The sequence below is a fragment of the Pelobates fuscus genome, chromosome 7 (assembly GCF_036172605.1).
Source record: "Pelobates fuscus isolate aPelFus1 chromosome 7, aPelFus1.pri, whole genome shotgun sequence".
In the NCBI taxonomy this organism is placed as follows: Eukaryota; Metazoa; Chordata; class Amphibia; order Anura; family Pelobatidae; genus Pelobates; species Pelobates fuscus.
Window position 1 is genome coordinate 16,471,481 of NC_086323.1, and position 20,631 is coordinate 16,492,111.

At 40.3% G+C, this 20,631-nt stretch overlaps 1 protein-coding gene across 2 annotated transcripts in view; it reads left to right on the plus strand.

Moving 5' to 3' along the window:
- The window catches only part of MAST2 (microtubule associated serine/threonine kinase 2), a 220,067-nt gene that overhangs the window by 23,274 nt on the left and 176,162 nt on the right, over positions 1-20,631 (plus strand). The gene's annotated exons all lie outside the window — the stretch shown is intronic.

Below are 20,631 nucleotides of genomic sequence, written 5' to 3' on the forward strand. Positions count from 1 at the left end.
TCAGGACCAAATGTTTCACTTTGTTTTATTCACAGTTTGATCCCATAGGACCCGATGCTTTGCTGCATTGAAGTTAACTGTCTGGGGCATTCCATTTTTGTTTATTTTTTAATATTTTTATTTAATGCTTAAAGAACAGAGGATGACAACTTAGATTGACATATGTTGCAGAATGGATTGAGGTAAACATCAGCAGTTATCTGCAAAACCTCACTTTGTAAGGAGATTGTCAATATTTCTCATTATCAAGGCTCAATCCATGTGATATTTCTTGACATGCTGAAAGGGAGGATTGTTCCACGGTTTGATGCCATCCATTTTACAGAGAATGTCAATCCCTAAGAATGCTTGTGAATTCTGAGCCTTGCCACTGAATTGCAGATTCTTCTGACTGAAGAGAAATCTCATTTAAGAGCTTCTGTCACCTTTCTAAATGCTTGGCCTCTACTACTCTCTTGTGCCTACGTCCCCTTCTGTATCTGGCAGGGTTTGTATTGCTGCTTCCTAAATCAGTGCGGAATTAAAGGACCACTATAGTGCCAGGAAAACATACTCGTTTTCCTGACTCTATAGGGTCCTTGGGTCCCCCTCACCCTCAGGGCCCCCCTCCCGCTGGGCTCTAGGGTGAGGAAGGGGTTAATCCCTTACCTTTTTTCCAGCGCTGGGCACTCTCCTCCTCCTTTCCCTGTCATCGGCTGAATGCGCATGCGCGGCACGAGCTGCACGAGTATTCCGCCAGTCCATAGGAAAGCATTCTCAATGCTTTCCTATGGACGTTGTCTTCTCACTGTGAAAATCGCAGTGAGAAGCGCAGAAGTGCCTCTAGCGGCCGTCAATGAGACAGCCACTAGAGGCTGGATTAACCCTAATGTAAACATAGCAGTTTCTCTGAAACTATGTTTACAGCAGAAAGGGTTAATCCTAGATGGACCTGGCACCCAGACCACTTCATTAAGCTGAAGTGGTCTGGGTGCCAATAGTAGTCCTTTAAAGATGTAGCCAACAATGCAAATTACAGCCAAACTCCCTTTAACTCCATAAGTGAACTTTCTGAAATCAGAATATATAGACCTGGGATCACATTTTCTCTTTGTTAGAGATTCCTCCTTTGCCTGTAACAAAACTGGGGAAAAATGTATTTTGCCTGATTTTTAGATGTGCAAATTATTGTGCATCGCTAGTTCTTTACTGCGTGGGTTTGACCTTTGTTCACAGTTTGCAAATTATCATTTGGTTTTCAAGACGGCTTTTAAATCTGCCGCCTTTAGATGTGTGCTCATTTCTCTTGTGAATGAGTTTTATCCACATATGTGGATGTTTTTTTGTTATTACTCCTAGTTATTGCTAGCAGGATTTCTCATCCACAAGTGCTGCTGGGGCTGTTTTTGCATCATGTGCAGAAAATCTAAAGCTGGCAAATTCTATTTTTTTTTTTTAATAAAGTGTGCATTAAATATTTTTGGAATGGATTAACGAAGTGCACATGCTTTTCATGCGAGTTGCATACAGATGTTGATATTATTTTTTAACTGTTGGTGCGTGATTTGAATATAGCTTTCATATTGTTTCATGCGTCTGGTTTGCTTTTATTTTACGAAGGTATTTGAGTATATTTTGGAACAGTTTAACTGCTTGGCTTGGTCATACCAGTACATTTTACTGTTTTTGCTTTGCTGAGCTGCACTGCAAAAGGCATCAACGAGTTTCTTATTTTCAAATATCGCGTTGCGCCTCACACAATGTGTAAAAATGATGGGTTGGAGGCCCCTGGCTTGTTCTATGGAAGTTTGTCTCCTTTGCCTGCTTGGAACACTTGGAAGCCCTTCTTAATGTGTTTATAAAGGTCGGCGTTCTGCTCCAAGACGTTAAGGGGCTCTTGACACGATGAACAGCTTATTAGAGGCCAGGAATCCTGGGATCTTGGAACGGACAAGATGTGTGCAGCTGTTTAATAACCATGTGCTGAATGTGAGATGTGCTACAAATTGAAACAGGAAAGTCAACTCTGCCAGAGAATTTGCCTCCTGGGGCCTGTTCAAGCCAAAAATTGCCCTAGACGGTTCTTAATTTTATTTTTTTGTTGTAAATTTTTATTTTGCATATCTTAACCCTTTGTACCCTTTTATAGTTACAGGTTTGTTGAATACAACCTGAGTGAGCAGAGTATTAAGAATTGTAGTCTTACCACAAATGGAGGATTGCAATTAGACAATCAGGCCACATGCAGTCAAATTCCTAGCGGTTTGTATGCCATGATTTCTATTTGGCGACCCATCATTTTGGGATTCTTTGGTTACCTGATTTGCTTTATTTTTGAGCATTAAAACGATGATCCTTTCTGCGTTTCTCTTCATATCTCCAAGCATGTTTTTTTTCTTCTCCTTTTCTTTTATTATCTGCCCACGTTATGGGGGACATAAAACAATGTGCAGTATTGTTTTGGAATTGTACACGCCAGTTTTGGAAATAAGGCTACATACAGCATTAAACTGTTTTTAATCCCTTTGTCAAAGCAATAGGAAACTATTTAGCACAATTCTGTTTTTGCTGCCATCTAGTGTCTACTTTGAAAATGCAGAGTAAGCCATCAATAGCTAGCTACGTTATACCCTCTTTACTTCGTATTTAATGTGTGCTCTATATTCTCTAGAAACAATAAACCTATAGCACACATTAAGGTGTGCTATGGGTTTATTCTTTCTATGGTATTTACTAACGTCTTTTCTCTCATTTAGCACCCTTCATTCATTTTTTAACGGCATGATTCACAAATTAATCCCTAACAGTTAAGCGCTTTCTATATTTATTTTGTATAACTCTCTATTCTCTGCGTTATTGGAGTGTACAGACTGTTACTCGCTCTTTTGTGATTACAAACTCCTTGTAGGTGTTTAATTTTTTTTTTAGGTTAGCCCTCTGTGTATTTCCTGCACTTGAATACATCTTGTCTACTAATATTGTTACAACTCGGAGACTGCCACTGACCCTGTTTATGCCAACAAGCATCTTATGGTGACCCCTAATCCCGCCCACCCAAATTTATAGCATTCTCCTCCAACTGTTTGAGATCATATTAAATTACCTCCTCATTCCCTTTACAGATTACCAGTAGCTTCTGCTCTTCATTAACTTCCTTTGGACATCTCTTTTAAATCCCCCCCCAGCTACCTCTTGTCTCAAATTCCCATTATATCCATCAGATTGTAAGCTCATAGGCAATTTAACTATACACTTTGTATACAGGAGCTTGAATGGCTAGATCTCCGCTTACGGGCAGGGCCCTCTTTACCTTTTGTATTTGTCTGTGTGTCGTACGTTCTCCCCTAATTGTACAGCGCTGTGGAATATGTTAGCGCTTTATAAATGCCAGCAATAAATAAATTAATTTAAAGTACATGTGAGGGTGGACCCTGTGTTTGGTGATTTTTTTTTTTTTTTTTTTTATGATTGAACTTGCATCTTCAGTTCTTGGTGTGTCCAATTTAAGTAATAATGGAAGGACGTATCAATTTAAGGAATGATGGGAAAATTGCTGTGTTGTAGGGTAAAGTCTTTAGCTTCTGTTTGAAGACACCAGTGGTTCCCAAACCTTTAGGTTCAAGGTGCCCTCAAGGTGCCCTACGTAATATTTCAGTATTTTTTCCAAGGCACCCAAAGTCAAAAATTCTAAGTTTTATATCTGTACAGCGCTGCCGCATTGACTGGCGCTATAGTGTAATGTGCAGTGATGGTGTTTGAAGGGGTACTTGTATACATTTATTGTATTTTAATAGAGGGGTGTGGCTGAATGTAATGTTCACTTTTAAAATGTGGATGTACATTTGTGTGAAGTATTCTTGTTTGAGTAAAGGGGTGTGTTTGTATGTAATATTTGTGTTAGATTGCAGGAATGTGCTTGTATTTACACACACAGATATTCATGCACATTAACACACATGCATACATATACACCGACACGTACACACAAATTCATATAGACCCGACAAAGATACACTCCGTCATATACACACATGCACCCTGACACACACAAACATTGATACATGCCCACACCATGACACAGATAAACACACACACACACGCGCTCGTACACACTGGTGTCACTTCCTCCTAGCTGGCCGACATTACAGGAACCCAGTCGCTGTCTTAAAGGGTCCCTGTTGAGCAGTAATGTTTCCCCAATGCTATAATCATAGCACCGGATAAATATTCCACAGCACCCCTGTGTGGGGTGCTGCGGCACACAGTTTGGGAACTGCTGCTATACACCAAAACTGCTTAATTAAGCTAAATTTGCTTTGATGACTATAGTTGTCCCTTTAAGAATCAAATAGTATTTTTTTAATAAATCTAAACTGATAAAAATAAAATCCCTTTGTTATAAACCTTAAATTACTCATGAATAACATTTTTGAGATTGTAAATATTGACATTGGGATAAATATTCTTGGATATCGTCTTTCCTATTATGGTACTTCTGTAAAGTATTCTAGTAAAAGCATGAGGACTTTTTTTTTTTTTTTAAACGCTCATTAAGCATTTCTTTTCTCACTGCTTGAGATGTGTCATTTTGACATTTCCGTCTTCTGTTTTTGGAAACCAGTTGTATCCAGAGATTCCTTTCAGTCGGTTGGCAAGATCAGGAAACCGGAAAGTGAGGGTTAACTGTTCTTGACCCCATCTAAGCAATTTATTCCTTCATGTAAAACCTACAAGGAAGGAAAACTCGAAGACTTCTTTTGTCAGGGTGTGGTCCTGATGATGTGGCATCACAATTATAGTCTTAAAATATTGCTTGGTTAAAAGTATATTACTAGAATAAACACAAGCGTTGTCACAAACTGAGCACACATCCTGTCTGTAACCTGTTAGCTGCCAGTGTCTACCAGTGCGGTACGTAGGGTGTAGGGAAAATCGGAACTAGTCCACTGTATCAATGGACATTCTAGGCTGTAAGTAACGTCCTTATTTTAATACACTAACAAAAAAGGACGAAATTATAGGTAATTTAAGATGGGGAAAAATAAGGTACATTATAAAGTCCAGCAGCAGAGAAACCTCTCTCAGACCAGGAAGTGACTCGCTCAGGAACCTCATATTCTGATCTCTGGGGTCTGATTGTGTCCCATTTAACACCTGTCTAGCGGAGGTTATGGAATATATTATTCAGTCCCATTTATTAGAGCTGGTTAGTAGAATTGCTAAATACGACTGTCCCTTAACTGACTGCTCCAAGTTACTGTGCCTACTGGAGAACCGTGTCACATGTGAAGTGCAGATCGGCCAACGATTGGGCAGGTAATTCTGATACAGACTGAGCAGGCAGGACAAGAACAGAGGCAAACAATAAGTAAAAGTATAAAGCAGTGTTAACAGACAAGCATATGTGTCTGTCTGTCTGTGTGTGGCCAAAGTACATTTACTACGTAAAGGGACACTGTAGGCACCCAGACTACTTCAGCTCATTGAGATGCTCTGGGTGCTATGCCCCTTTTGTAACACATTTCAGTTCCAGAGAACTGGCGCTGGATTCAGTTAAGTGACTGTAGGGATTTTAACCCCTTCAGCGCTGTGTGAGGGGGGGGGGGGGCGCGAGGGAGACCCCCTTAGAAACCTAAGGTGCCAGGAAAATGGCTTTGTTTTCCTGGCACTATAGAATCCCTTTAAAGGGCAACTGTAATCTCAAAAAAATATTTTAATATAACTTTCATTTAATCAAGTTTACATTTTTTTTTAATTCAAATTATTTGTTTAAAAAAAAAAAAAAAAAAAAAAAGAAAATCTCATCCCTATATTAAGTATATGACAGGAAGCGTCAGCCAGCCATATACATGCACCTTAGGTCAGACAGTGTTTGAAAACTGACAGTCTCTATAATCTTCCCTACTTCTGTGCAAGTAGTAAGCCAGGCAAGACCATAGACATGGTCGGTTTTCAAACATTCACACACTAAACTAGATGCATTTTTTTTTTCCTTCTATATTTCATCTAAAAAAAAAAAACAACTTTCCTTTCGAAACTTGATGAAACAATTCTGCTAAAAATAGTTTTAAAGTAACAGTTGTCCTTTTAATATAGATGATACATTTCTTGTGTGGCAACCCCCATCAGTTGTTGGAGTTCCAGCAACTAATTCTCTTTATTTGCACAATGAGGGTGGCTTATACAATGTAGTATACTAGACACGTAAGTAAAATATTAATGTACTGGATATACTCGAGTATAAACCGACCTAAATATAAGCCGAGGCCCTTAATTTTACCCCAAAAAACTGGGAAAACTTATTTACTCGAGTATAAGACTAGGGTGGGAAATGCAGCAGCTACTGGTAGATTTTAAATAAAATTAGATCCTAGAAAAATTATATTGAATATTTATTTACAGTGCAGTGTGTGTATGAATGCAGTGTGTGTGTGTGTGTGTATAAATGCAGTGTGTGTGATGCAGAGCCTTGGGCGGGGGGGCATTTTTATTATTATTTTTTAATTATTTCAATATTTTTTTTTTGTTAGTCATTTTGTTTTATTTTTTTATTAATATTTTTATGTTTTATTTACATTTTTATGTTCTTTATTTTCGTCCCCCCTCCCTGCTTGCTAGCTAACCAGGGAGGGGGGCTTTCACTCCCTGGGGGTCCAGTGGTGTGCACTGTGTAGGAGGGGGGCTGGCAGGGAGCTCTTACTTACCTCTCCTGCAGCTCCTGTCAGCTCCCTCCTCCTCAGGGGAGCTGACCGGACCGGCGCGGAGGAGGAGGGAGCTGACAGGAGCTGCAGGAGAGGTAAGTAAACGATCTCTACCAGCCCACCTCCTACACAGCCCCTTGTCTGTATTATGGCAATGTAAGTTGCCATAATACAGACATTGACTCGAGTATAAGTAGAGTTGGGGTTTTTCAGCACAAAAAATGTGCTGGAAAAACTCGACTTATACTCTAGTATATACGGTACTCCAAGTATTCTCATTATGCAAAAACATGTCCTTAGGACTTACTTCCTTTCCTGCCTTATTTATGAGGTTTTTATAGTGATTGTAAATGTTTCAATCCTTTTGTTATGGTAAATGCATATAAAACACCCTGCTTAACCAGAATGTAATGGTATATATACCACATAGAAATATGCATTATTACTGCAGTAGGTAAAATGTGTGAATGAGCACTCTATTTAGTAGAATAACAGAATATTTTACTCTGCATGTGTAAATGTGTGTTTATATTTTAGATTCCAGTTTAACTTACTTAAAGGGACACACTATAGGGCCAGAAACACAAATGTGTATTCCTGTCCCTATAGTGTTAAAACACAATCTGGCTCCTCTTAAAATTATTATAAAATCGTACTTTAACTCCAGTCTGCTGCTGCTGGCTCTGCCCCTGTACTGTTTGGCTGGCATCAACAGAAGTGTTGATAAGGGGCAGAGCCAGCACAAGCCAAACGCATCCCTGGCCAATCAGCATCTCCTCAAAGAGTTGCATTAGTTACACAGGCTGAAAATAGACATGTGTCCATCAAGTTCAGCCTTCCTCACATTTTTTTTTTTTGCTGTTGATCCAAAAGGAGGCAAAATAAACACAGTTTGAAGCACTTCCAATTTTGCAACAAACTAGGAAATAAATTCCCTCTTGACCCCAGAATGGCAGTCAGATTAATCCTTGGATTTTACCCTACATTGAAAAATGATTTCCTTGAATATTCTGTTTTTGCAAGTATGCATCTAGTTGCTGTTTAACCTCTTAAAGGACCACTCTAGGCACCCAGACCACTTCAGCTTAATGAAGTGGTATGGGTGCCAGGTCCAGCTAGGGTTAACTAATTTTTTTATAAACATAGCAGTTTCAGAGAAACTGCTATGTTTATCAATTAGTTAAGCCTTCCCCTTTTTCCTCTAGTGGCTGTCTCACTGACAGCCGCTAGAGGCGCTTGCGTGATTCTCACTGTGAAAATCACAGTGAGAGCACGCAAGCGTCCATAGGAAAGCATTATGAATGCTTTCCTATGCGACCGGCTGAATGCGCGCGCAGCTCTTGCCGCGCGTGCGCATTCAGCCGACGGGGAGGAACGGAGGCGGAGAGGAGGAGGAGAGCTCTCCGCCCAGCGCTGGAAAAAGGTAAGTTTTAACCCTTTTCCCCTTTCCAGAGCCGGGCGGGAGGGGGTCCCTGAGGGTGGGGGCACCCTCAGGGCACTCTAGTGCCAGGAAAACGAGTATGCTTTCCTGGCACTAGAGTGGTCCTTTAAGGACTGAGCTAAATGTACACGTTGTGAACAAAACGTAAACAAAACCTGGCATTTGCGCTACATTTCTGTCAAACCGTAATTCCTCTTTCATATGAAATGCACCCACCCTTATTATATATCATTTTATTCAGGGGAAACAGGGCTTTCATTTAATATCAAATATTTAGCTATGAAACATAATTTAATTTGAAAAAAATGGGAGAAAATAAGAAATTATTTTTTTTGTTCTATATGACATTTTAACTGTCAATGTCATAATACTGTTGGCTTTTAAGTCTCATGTGTAAAACAGTACCCCCTATATACAGATTTTATGGTGTTTTGGGAAGTTACAGGGTCAAATATAGCACGTTACATTTGAAATTGAAATTCGCCAGATTGGTTGCCTTTGAGACTGTATAGTAGCCCAGGAATTAAATTTACACCCATAATGGCATACCATTTGCAATAGTAGACAACCCAAGGTATTGCAAATGGGGTATGTCCAGACTTTTTTAGTAGCCGCTTAGTCACAAACACTGGCCAAAGTTAGCGTTAATATATACAAATATGAACGCTAACTTTGGCCAGTGTTTGCGACTAAGTGGCTACTAAAAAAGTCTGGACATACCCCATATTGAATACCCTGGGTTGTCTACTTTAAAAAAAAATATGTACATGTGGGGTGTTATTCAGCGATTTATGACAGATAATAGTGTTACAATGTCACTATTGATACATTTAAAAAATGTATGTTTTGAAACCGCAATATCCTACTTGTACATATTGCCCTATAACATGCAAAAAAATAGCAAAAAGCATGTAAACACTGGGTATTTTTAAACTCAGGACAAAATTTTGAATCTATTTAGCAGTTTTTTTTCATTCGCTTTTGTAGATGAGTAAACGATTTTTCACAAAAGTCAAAAAACGTGTATTTTTTTCAATTTTTCATCATATTTTTAAATTTTTTTAAAATTAAATTACATGAGATTATATAAATAATGGTATGTAAAGAAAGCCCCTTTTGTCCTGAAAAAAACAATATATAACTTGTATGGGAACAGTAAAGGAGAGCGCGGAAAATTACAGCTGAACACAAACACCACAAAAGTGTAAAAAGATGCCTGGTTGCAAATGTACAACATCGCAAAAACAGTCCGGTCCATAAGGGGTTAATATCACAATACAGTTAGAACGAAATAACACACATCTATATTTTTTTTAATTATTTTAATTTTTTTTACTTTACCTATTTTTTTACATTATATATAAATATATATAACAATAATTATATATATTTAATCAGTATCAGTCTACGTGTAATTTATATATTAATCGTAAAATACACCTAGACTGTGTGTGTGTGTGTGTATACACACACACACACACACACACACACACACACACACACACACACAATCTAAGTATATAATTTTTTTAAATTTTTTTACACTGATTTTAACTGTTGTTTATTTGATTTCCAGCCAGCAGGGGGACTAACTGTCATTACAGGCAGTCCCCCTGCTGGCAATGCAGCAGCCAGCTAACCCGGCCATGTGATTTGTGAGGTCCTCGCAAGGACTTCCCTCTCAACTGGCCAGGGGGGCCGGAGGAGGCAGGATCCGCCGCAGGGGTCTCCCTGGGATCCCAGGTGAGTCCCCTGACCGCGATCGCCGGCGTGGGATCGCCGGCGACCGGGTAAGTAACAAAAACCGTGAGGGTGTACTATTACGCCCTGCAGCGTTTAGACCTGCTTAGAATAGGGTGTAATAGTACGCCTTCCGGTTTTAAGGGGTTAAACATCTGTATGGACTCTGATAAAACCACTTCTTCAGGCAGAGAAGAGAATTCCACATCCTTATTATTCTTGTGGTAAAAAAAACCTTTCCTTTGCCTTAGACTAAATCTTCTTTCCTCTAGTTTAAACAAATACAATAAGCTGTAGTTGTTCTGGTGACTATAGTGTCCCTTTAATACTTGCCCTATGTACTTCTGACCCCTTTGTTATTCTTGTACTTGTGGTCATTTGCTCCAGCTGAATGATCTCAATATCTAAGTCAAAGCTTTCTGATTGTTAAGTTCATGGTTCTGTCAATTTTTCTACTGAAGATACCGTTAGTAAATGGGGATTTGTGTAGATTTTTTGTAATATGCTAATGTTTCCTATTTTAAAAATGCAATGTTTGTGGTCACACGACATACTTGAAAACGAGAGAAATCTCAATGTATCCTTCCTGGTAAAACATTTTTATAAATAAATGGATAAATAAGTCATTTGGAAATCTTATAAAATTGAGGCCTTCATTATTAAAAAGGCTTAATTTTGCTTGCCAGTAGGGGGCAGCAGATAACAAACTTTTCTCTGTGAAAATCTAAAGGACTGTTACTAGAGAAACTCTCAGTTCTAGACCATTGGCAGTTCAGCATTCCTCCACCACAGTAAATGCTTCCATAGTGTTTACAGGGAGTAAGTAAAACACTGACCTCCATGGCGATTCCACATTTTGTGACTTCGCTGCCCCATGATGTCTCGGGTGTGATTGTGTTTTGGGGAATGTACAGAATACTACAAGGCTTTACGGGCCTTGTGTTGTCAACACTGCGTGATTCATTTGTATGCTGGTGTTCCCGCCAAAGCATGTAAATTAAAATGGGGAAAACAATTGCAGAAAGAATTAAATAAACAAAAACAAAACAAATTGGGACAAGCAGTAACTAAGTTTTTGTTGACTATTAGGTTATGCTAAAGTTTCTCAAGCAAGAGTTCCTTTTTAAAACTTAGTCTGTGTCCTCACCTGTTGCTGTTACAGTGTAATTTAGGGATCAACTGATTATCTGGCAATATTCCAATTTCTTTAAAAAAAAATTTTTTTTTGTAAGTATCGGTATTGGCAGATAATCACCGGCAAAACCGATAATGAATGAGTGGGCCAGCACGTCCATAATGCAGCACAAGCGGCCGGTGGGGGGTGAAGGACACCGTGGGACAGGGGAGGGGGGTGAAGGACAATAAGGGAGGACACGAAGGTACAGGGGAGGGAAGGAAAAAGGAACCATGGGTTAGGGGGGGACCACTAAAAGAAAAGGGAGAGGAACAGGGGAGGGGGGAGTTCCTACCGCACATATTTAGAGACACACACACACTGCATTCACTACATAAACACACACACTGCATTTACTAATCTAATACTCACTGCGTCCACTGCACACACATTATAAATATTCTTGAAAACATTAAAAGAAATTTGACTGACGTATATTCTGTGCATTTACCACTTAATAAAAAATTTGCAAAAAAATAAATTAATGCGGTAAATGTACAGAATATTGGTAAGCTATCGGCCTGAAAGCTCACCGATTATCTGTATCTGCTCTAAAAAAATCAATATCGGTCGATCCCTAGTGTCTTTATTATATATTTTATTGCATCAAACTTTAAAAAGAAATTTTTTTAAATGTAAGTTTTCCATTGCTTAACTTGTGTTTAACAGGTCTGCTGTTGAGGTTTAGTTTGTTAATCTAAAAGATAAATGAAAGTATATTTGTAAATCTATTTACCATACAAGCACTATTTAGTCTAAGGATTTATTGACACTCTAGATTCCAAATCACTTTATCTTAAAGAGACACTATAGTTACTAGAACAACCACAGCTTACTGTATTTATTTGGGTGAGTATAATCAGTCCCTTTAGGCTTTCTGCAGTAAACACTGTCTTTTCAGAGAAAATGCAGTGTTTACATTACAGCCTAGTGATAACTCCACTGGCCACTCCTCAGATGGCTGCTAGAGGTGCTTCCTGGTGCAGTGCTGCACAGTGTCTGACATTTAGTGTCTCCACCCTTTGCATGGAGAAACTAAACTTTCCTCATAGAGATGCATTGATTGGCTCCCAGGCACATAGAGTCCTGGGATGCTTAACCCCTTAAGGACACATGACATGTGTGACATGTCATGATTCCCTTTTACTCCAGAAGTTTGGTCCTTAAGGGGTTAAAAGTCCCTACGTAGTGCTGGTCCAACCTACCTATCCTCCCTAATACACAAGTCCCCTGTGCTCTGCCGAAGACATACGTCTAGCCTCTGTCCGTACTCCCTCATCTGATGCTCGTCTCCAAGACTACTCCAGTGCTGCACCTTTTCTGTGGAACTCCCTTCCCTTCTCCGTTAGACTTTCACCCAGTCTCCACTCCTTCAAAAAGTCTTTTAAAACACACTTCTTCAGGAAAGCATGTCACCTGAACTGTTAAGTGGTTTTCATTCCCCCCACCCATATGACTCCTCTCCTGCAACTGTGAAAAATAAGTTCTCAGTGAATACTTTTCTAGCAACCTGTTTCATTACCCCTACTTATACCCTCTTTGTCACTATACCCCACTCCCTCTAGCATGTAAGCTCATTGAGCAGGGCCCTCAACCCCTCTGTTCCTGTGCGTCCACTTGTCTCGTTACAATTGCGTGTCTGTTCGTCCACCCATTGTACAGTGATACGATTTTCTGGCGTTCTACAAATAATATAAATAATAATATATTAATAATAATTTAAATGTATCTCTGAGTAGATGCTGATTGGCCAGGGCTGTGTTTGACTTGTGCTGGTTCTGCCCCGATCTGACTCTTAAGTTTCCTATGGGAAAGCATTGTGATTGGCTGAGATCATCACTTCTGATGTCCACTAAGCAGGCAGATCAGGAGCAGAGCCGCCAGCAGCAGACTGGAGTAAAAGTAAGATTTTGCTATATTTAGGGGGACAAGGGTATTTCAAGGGGGCTAAATGGTGTTTTTAACACTATATGGTCAGATATACATGTTTGTGTTCCTTTAATGAAGGGATGTTGGGGCATAGATACTGCCTCTGTAGCCTTAGTAATGAAAGCTGTACCTATGGTTTTCTGACTCAAATAGATTAAATGACTGGACCTACGTGTTTTCCTGTGTCTGCATACAAAGTACATGAACACCAGACGCTTCTCTATGAAAAGCATTGGATTCTGTGCTACTCACACTGCAATTGATTGGTGGACAGAGACGGAGGCTGTGTATGCGCAGCATGCCAGCAGTGCTTATCTGCGTAAAACATATAACTGGGGAAAAGTCTTTAGGATTGATTGAACTGTGTATGAGGATTAGACTGCAGTGTGCAGTCTTTCCTGCTTTAGATAAACTTGTAACCTTTGATGTCTGTCACTGCATTTTATTTCATAAGCTATTTTGATTCTAAAAAAGGTGTAATAATTTTAGAAATAATGACCTGTATTTAACCATCACAATGTCCTGTTATAATGTAAGATTTCAGTTAGGTGAGCATTTATCATGGCATTTGGCTAGCCCCTGGTTAGTTAAAGAGCAACAATTTGTCCATCAGCTAAATAAAATCAGGCAGTAACCTTGTTTACATTTTATTATATGATGTGATATGTCTTTATATGATATGATCCTATTGCCATTCTTCTAAAAAAGTAGCATTGTAGCCTTAGGCCATCTGTTTTGTTTGTGCCCCCTCTTTTCCCAAATCAGATCTTCCTGTTTTCTAAGATAACCTTAAAAATCAGATAGCTAGTTTCATAAGAAAATGCTCAGTGGTTCAGTCTAAACATCTGGAAATTAAAGACAGCCCTCCAGGTGTTATGTTACCATAAAGTTTGTTTTGAATGAACTGCCGTGTGTGTGTGTGTGTGTCTGTGTGTCTGTGTCTTGCAGAGATAGTTAATGTCTAGTTTTAAATATCTGCTCCTGTCACAAGGTGTGAGGATGGTTGACTGTTTCTGCAAAGGTCATGCATTATTGACACATGTAGAGTTTCGTGTGCCCTTTTATTGCTTTAACATACATTGAACCACACAAACTCCAGGAGCCAGGGACCCAGCTGGCTTTTTTGTATTATCGTATTTATTGAAGATTTCTTAATATAATAAGACTGAGCGCAAAAGCACAGCCGTGTTTACATGCCAACTATGGATTATCAGCTGGCAGTAAGAGGAAAGAAAATGAAAATAGGGGAAGGGGGGGAGAACCAATGACTCTGGGTGTCCAGAAGGCGACTCCCCTCACCCCACCAAAGTGGCTGTCCACCACATGTTTCTGGCTTTCAATTATGCAGTTACTCACTGTCTTGTTTTTTTTTTTTTACCCCGTAAATCTTTGTCATCTCTGGCATAATTCTGTGTTAACACAGGTGCCATCTTGTAGTATTTCATCATTTTTTATAAACACATAGAATACCTCCACCCTCCTCTTGCTGTTACAAAGTTTTCTGTTTATTAAAAATCAGCTGCAAAATGCCTTGTTCACTCATTCATCTGTAACCGTTCCCTCCTTAGCCCCGTGCCACACTGATGGCTCATTAAGGACCACTGAATGCAGAGCCGGTTACCCATTTCCTACCATTTTAAACTGTACATGCTTCTCTACGGAACATTTCAGAAATGTAGCTATCTGTTACGAAATGCCAAGAATGAATTAGGAAATGTTACTTTTAATGGCAGTTTTCACAGCTTTATAATTTTACCTATATTAATCCAGTCACTTGGCGTCTGTTGGCCGTGACCTATACCATAGAATGCCCTTTATTGTGTGCACATGTGGTGCTCTCCTTGTCTCGTAATCTCTAAGCTGATAATTTGTCTCCCATTAACCGTGCTTCTCTATCTGTTAGCTTATCTGGAATTCATTTAACAGTACTGATTGCATGTATTCTGTACTCAGAAGGGAAACCTTAGTGGTTTGAATTGGTTATATACATTGCATGGATTATCATGCGGCTGTGCTGCAGACCTGTTAATGTTTATATACCAGACTCTGTGCTACACACTATGTGCTCCCCACAGAGTCCCACTGGGCAGGAAAAGTGACAATGGATTTAGCAATCCTAAACAGGCACTCTTGGGAGGTATGTTTTAGAATTATCAGATATACAGAGCTGAACTATTCACTTAGAGGAGATTAAACACACAAAACCAGCATTTTCCAGGGGCTTGGGCTAATCTACTTCCTGTACTGGTCAGGAATGAAGTAATTAGCATGATTTCTAAACGGCTGCCATTAATCTCCCCAGAAAAGAGAAGTGAGTTCTGGCAAAAGATTAGTTTACGTCACCGCACAATGATCGAGAACAATGACGCATTGAATTGGTGTTAAGCCTTTTAATGTTGGTCTCGGTTTGATCTGTGAGTCAGTAGCACTTTCTGAGCGGGACATAGCCCTGAAAGGCAGCACACCTGTCCCACAATGGCCTTTTAGGGGCCTCAATGCTGGCACGTTTGTCTGCCCTGTGTTGTCATTCTAACACACAATACTTTCTGTTTTGGGTCATGAATATTACAATACTGATGGGAGCTAGCAGTCTATCCAAATGAATATATACCTGAAAATAAAAGAACTGCAATAAATTCAGAATGGAATATTAATATGCCTAATTAATTGATGGCTGACCTTGAATGGCTAACTGTGTGTATCTGAACGTTTCCCATGATGCTTTGACAGGTTTGAGTCTCTTGTGGGGACTAGAGACTCTGAGATAGTCTCCAAGGATGATAAATAAAGTTATGTGTTTCAAAATGTGCAGACGTCATCAGCTGCTCAGGGATTGAGATATGAATACTGAATGCTGAGGTTCCAATCCTGCCTTTCATTCAGCATGATATATATGACAACCAACAAGACTCGCACTCAGTGTTTAGACCGAGCATGTCAAACTCAAAGGCTAACACGGGCCAAATAAACAAACAAGGTGTAAGTTTATGTGGGCCACAAAGAAACGAAATGCGTTTTAACAGAAACTTAGGTTTATTTAGAAAAGTACAGTATAAAAAAAGTTGCCTGAACATTCTCACACTCATAGGGCTTCAAAGTAAACAGCAAATTTATTTTAAGGATACTTAATGTTTCATTCCAACTAGGGATCGACCGATTATTGGGCTAGTCGATATTATCGGCCGATATTCAGTATTTTCGGCAATATTGGTATCGGCCAATGAAGATACCGATATTGCCGATCAGGACCGCCGGGCCCATGATAAGACCGGCAGTCATTGGGGGCCCAGCAAGCTCTTATTTACCTTCCCTTCAGCTCCCCTGTCTAAATCTCGCCCCCACTGCACAGTCCATGCCACCAGACCACCAGGGGATGCCATATCCCCCCTCCCTGGCCAACAAGCAGGGAGGGGGTGGGGGGCAAAAGAAAAAAAAATATTAAAAAAATACACACTGCATTCACTATACGCACACTATACACACTGCATTCACTATACACACTGCATTCACTATACACACTGCATTCACTATACACACTGCATCCACTACACGCACTGCATCCACTACACGCACACTATACACACTGCATTCACTAATCAAATATATTCTTGCAGACATAAATTGTGACTGGCATGTATATTTTGTGCATTTACCTTAATTAAAAAAAGATTTGCAAAAAAATAAACATGTTCAGTTAACAGTAGATTTGTGTAGAAATAGTTTAATTTTTTAAAAATGGTAAATGTACAGAATATTGGCAAGTTATCAGTCTATCTGCGTGAATGTTCAGATTATCTGTATGTGTATCGCCCCCTAGTGGAAGGCGCACTTGAGGTACGTGGGTAACTGATCCAAGTTTACATGCCAGCTGTGTGGGAAAGGAATTCTACTTGCAAGCGGACAGTGTATGCGCTCATTACGTTCCAAAGAGAGGAGGAAAATATCTAACTGTTGGCTGAGAATTCTGAGACACGTGTCATTTTTGTATTAAAGGCCAAAAAGGTAATCGCTATGATGACGTATGATGGTTTATATCTCCTTGTAGTGTTTGATTTATCAAGTGGAGAATGCTGTAGTGATTTTAAAATAAAAGCTTTGATCACTTTAGAGAGCATACAAATGTAAGCTATACATTTTAATGGCCTCTTTGCTGGCAAATACTTACGAGAGGTTATGGATGGATTTTGAAGAAGTGGGCCAGGCATGGCCAGAATGGGGCATGTGAAAGAGAGTGTGGGCAGCAGCATTTTGAATACTAAGTATAATAGACTTAAAGTAATAAAGCCTGCTAAACATAAGGGAGTGTATAAGGAGTTTTGCAGAAGGTCAATAGACGTGGATTTTCTGACTATTAAGTAGGTAAACAAACAAGAGACAGGAGTCCCCATGGCTTTGTTTTTCAAAGAATGAGGAGCCAAATGTGACCAAAGGTTGTGAGCTGTGGTGATGGGAGATGGGGACATTTTGGCTTGGAAAGGGAGGTGAGAGGGAGGGTTGAGGGTTTAGGGTTGAAGAGTATTTATGTTTTTGCTGGATTCATTTGAAGAAAATGAGATGACATCCATTGGGCAATGTCAGAGTGGATTTAAGAGATTCGGGAGGAAACTAAATGGGTGTAAAGGAAGGAAGGTAAAGGGAAAGCGATCTGGATGTCCTCTACAAAGAAATGGGCATTGCAGCCATGCAATGAGATGAGGTCAAACAGTGAGGCCATATAGATGGAGAACATTAGAGGTCCAGGAACTGAAGCCGGCATTACATCAGCTGGAAGAGGAATCAGCAGAGTAGATATATTGTTAAAGGAAGCTTCATAGGATTGATCAGAAAGGTAGAAGACCAAAGTAGGACATTACCAGTGATGCCAAGGTGAGGAGAAGTGTTGAACGGATAAATCAAGATGGATGGGGATTGACCAAAGTTTACAGGAAGTTGGTGAGGAAGTCGGACAGAGAGGAGAACTGTATCAGTCGAGCGGACTGACCGGAAACCAGATTAGGTGGCTGGGAGGATAGAATGTGAGTGGATGAAGTTGGAAAGTGGATTGTAGATAACCTGTTAGAAGTTTAGAAAACGTAGAATGTTTACTTAACAAAGTGAAAAGAAAATAGGGACGGCACTTTTGGATGGTAAATTCACCTAAAAATAATGAATTCATATTTTAACATTTGTTTACTTTGCATTTTTATTTTATAATACATCTATGATAAACAAGGGTCTGCAGCAACTTGGAATGCCAGACTGCTCACAAGTTACAGACTATAATGTGCATTAGTGGATTCTGTGCCCGGCGCTTTGCACTCTCAGACATCGCTTGCACCTTTTTTCCTGCCGCCATACTTGTGCAGTGTACATCGTGCACTCTAAATTACCGCGCATGTTAATGTTTTTAGACATGGGAAGAAAAAAACAAAACAATACTCAATTTGACAAAGCACATAAGACATTTGACTGTTAACATGTGCATTTTTTTTAAACTTTATAGGACATATCCTGAGAAATAAATGGTTATTGTATTGGGATTTCAGAAGGCAAACAGCCACTCTTCTAGATCTATATAGTTGCAGTGTTCATTTGTACACTGCGACAGACCTCCGCGCCAGCAGCATTAATCATTGTGACAGTGTGGCCGCATGGCACACTTTTTTTCTTCCAACAAGCACACCCCCATTCATGAGTTAATGCATGCTGTCACCTCTCCGGCAGCATTGTGCATGAATAAAGTACATTCACTGGCGTCCAATGCCCAGCCCATAGATTAACCATAGCCACCAGGTCTCACTACCATATGGGGACAGTTTAGCAACATCAAGGGTGGCAGGGTTAGCTTACTTTTCCCTAAATACTGCTTTTCAGTCTGTAAACATAAATATTCAATATAGATTCTTCTCTTACAGAATTTTTTTTTTTTTTAAATAAAACATAAAATGCTTATCTATGCCTGCCATTTGTGTTTCAATTCTGCAGTGTTTGTTAATTATAAAAATATCTTCGGGAAGTTGTTTATTATGGGGTTTACTGACGTAGTTTTGAATTCAGCATTTTTGGATAAGGTAGATTATAATACTTTGTGATTTTTTGCTCTTTATGTATGTGCCACATTTGAGTAGATTACAGTAGGTCCCTGCATTTTGGGCTCTATCCAGCAGATTGCTGGGTCACAGTTTTTACGTTATTGCTCGATTCTTCCTGCCGCCTGTGTGTCTTGGCCTCTGGTATTAGTTTCTTGTTATTTGCATTCCTGGTGACTGTGAGCTTTGGAGAGCAGCAGAACTGCCCATCTTGGAAGGACGGCATAAAAGGTATTATATGGAGAATATGCTTTGTGAAAAGCCGTATAAGGTCTCTCAAATTGATTTGTCTAACTTATTATATCTGAAGGATGAAAATGTAATCTCCCCTTTTGTCATTTCAGTGTTTAGTTCTGGTATTATACTGTACATGCTTCTTTGACATCAAAATTCTAAGTACTGTTCCAGTCGGAAATTGGGTTGCTACCTGGATAGTATTTTACTGGAACAGCTGATATTTCAGGCTGCCTGGCTGGTTCTGGTATTTTAAAAATACCCACAATACAAATTCTGCCTTTTTTTTTTCTTTCTAGACTGAGATTATGTTCTGCAATACTGGTGCCGGCCTGTAGGTTTCTCGGTGTGTGTGGAGAGCAGCAGGGACACCAAGATAGAGCAGATCCCTGTCTCTTCATGGACTGAATCCTCAGGGGAGCTACACAGCAATTTCAGCCAGCAACTCCCTGCCTGCAGACAGGCAGCACATCACATATTGGAGTGATAGGGGAGACAAGTGGGAAGAGAGACACTCTCGGGGTTTGCCAGAGGAGGAGGAGAGACACAGATGTGCATTGATTTTGGGGAGAGAGACAGGAGCGGGCTGAGTATAGGGAGGTGAGATACAGGAGCGGGCTGAGTATAGGGAGGTGAGATACAGGAGCGGGCTGAGTATAGGGAGGTGAGATACAGGAGCGGGCTGAGTATAGGGAGGTGAGATACAGGAGCGGGCTGAGTATAGGGAGGTGAGATACAGGAGCGGGCTGAGTATAGGGAGGTGAGATACAGGAGCGGGCTGAGTATAGGGAGGTGAGATACAGGAGCGGGCTGAGTATAGGGAGGTGAGATACAGGAGCGGGCTGAGTATAGGGAGGTGAGATACAGGAGCGGGCTGAGTATAGGGAGGTGAGATACAGGAGCGGGCTGAGTATAGGGAGGTGAGATATAGGTGGGGAAAGAGTATAGGGAGGGGGGATACAGGTGGGGGAAGAGTATGGGGAGGCGAGATACAGGTGGTGGAAGAGTATAGGGAGGGGGGATACAGGTGGGGAAAGAGTATAGGGAGGCGAGATAGAGGTGGGGAAGGAGTATAGGGAGGCGAGATAGAGGTGGGGAAAGAGTATAGGGAGGGGGGATACAGGTGGGGAAAGAGTATAGGGAGGCGAGATAGAGGTGGGGGAAGAGTATAGGGAGGGGGGATACAGGTGGGGAAAGAGTATAGGGAGGGGGGATACAGGTGGGGAAAGAGTATAGGGAGGCGAGATAGAGGTGGGGGAAGAGTATAGGGAGGGGGGATACAGGTGGGGAAAGAGTATAGGGAGGCGAGATAGAGGTGGGGAAAGAGTATAGGGAGGGGGGATACAGGTGGGGAAAGAGTATAGG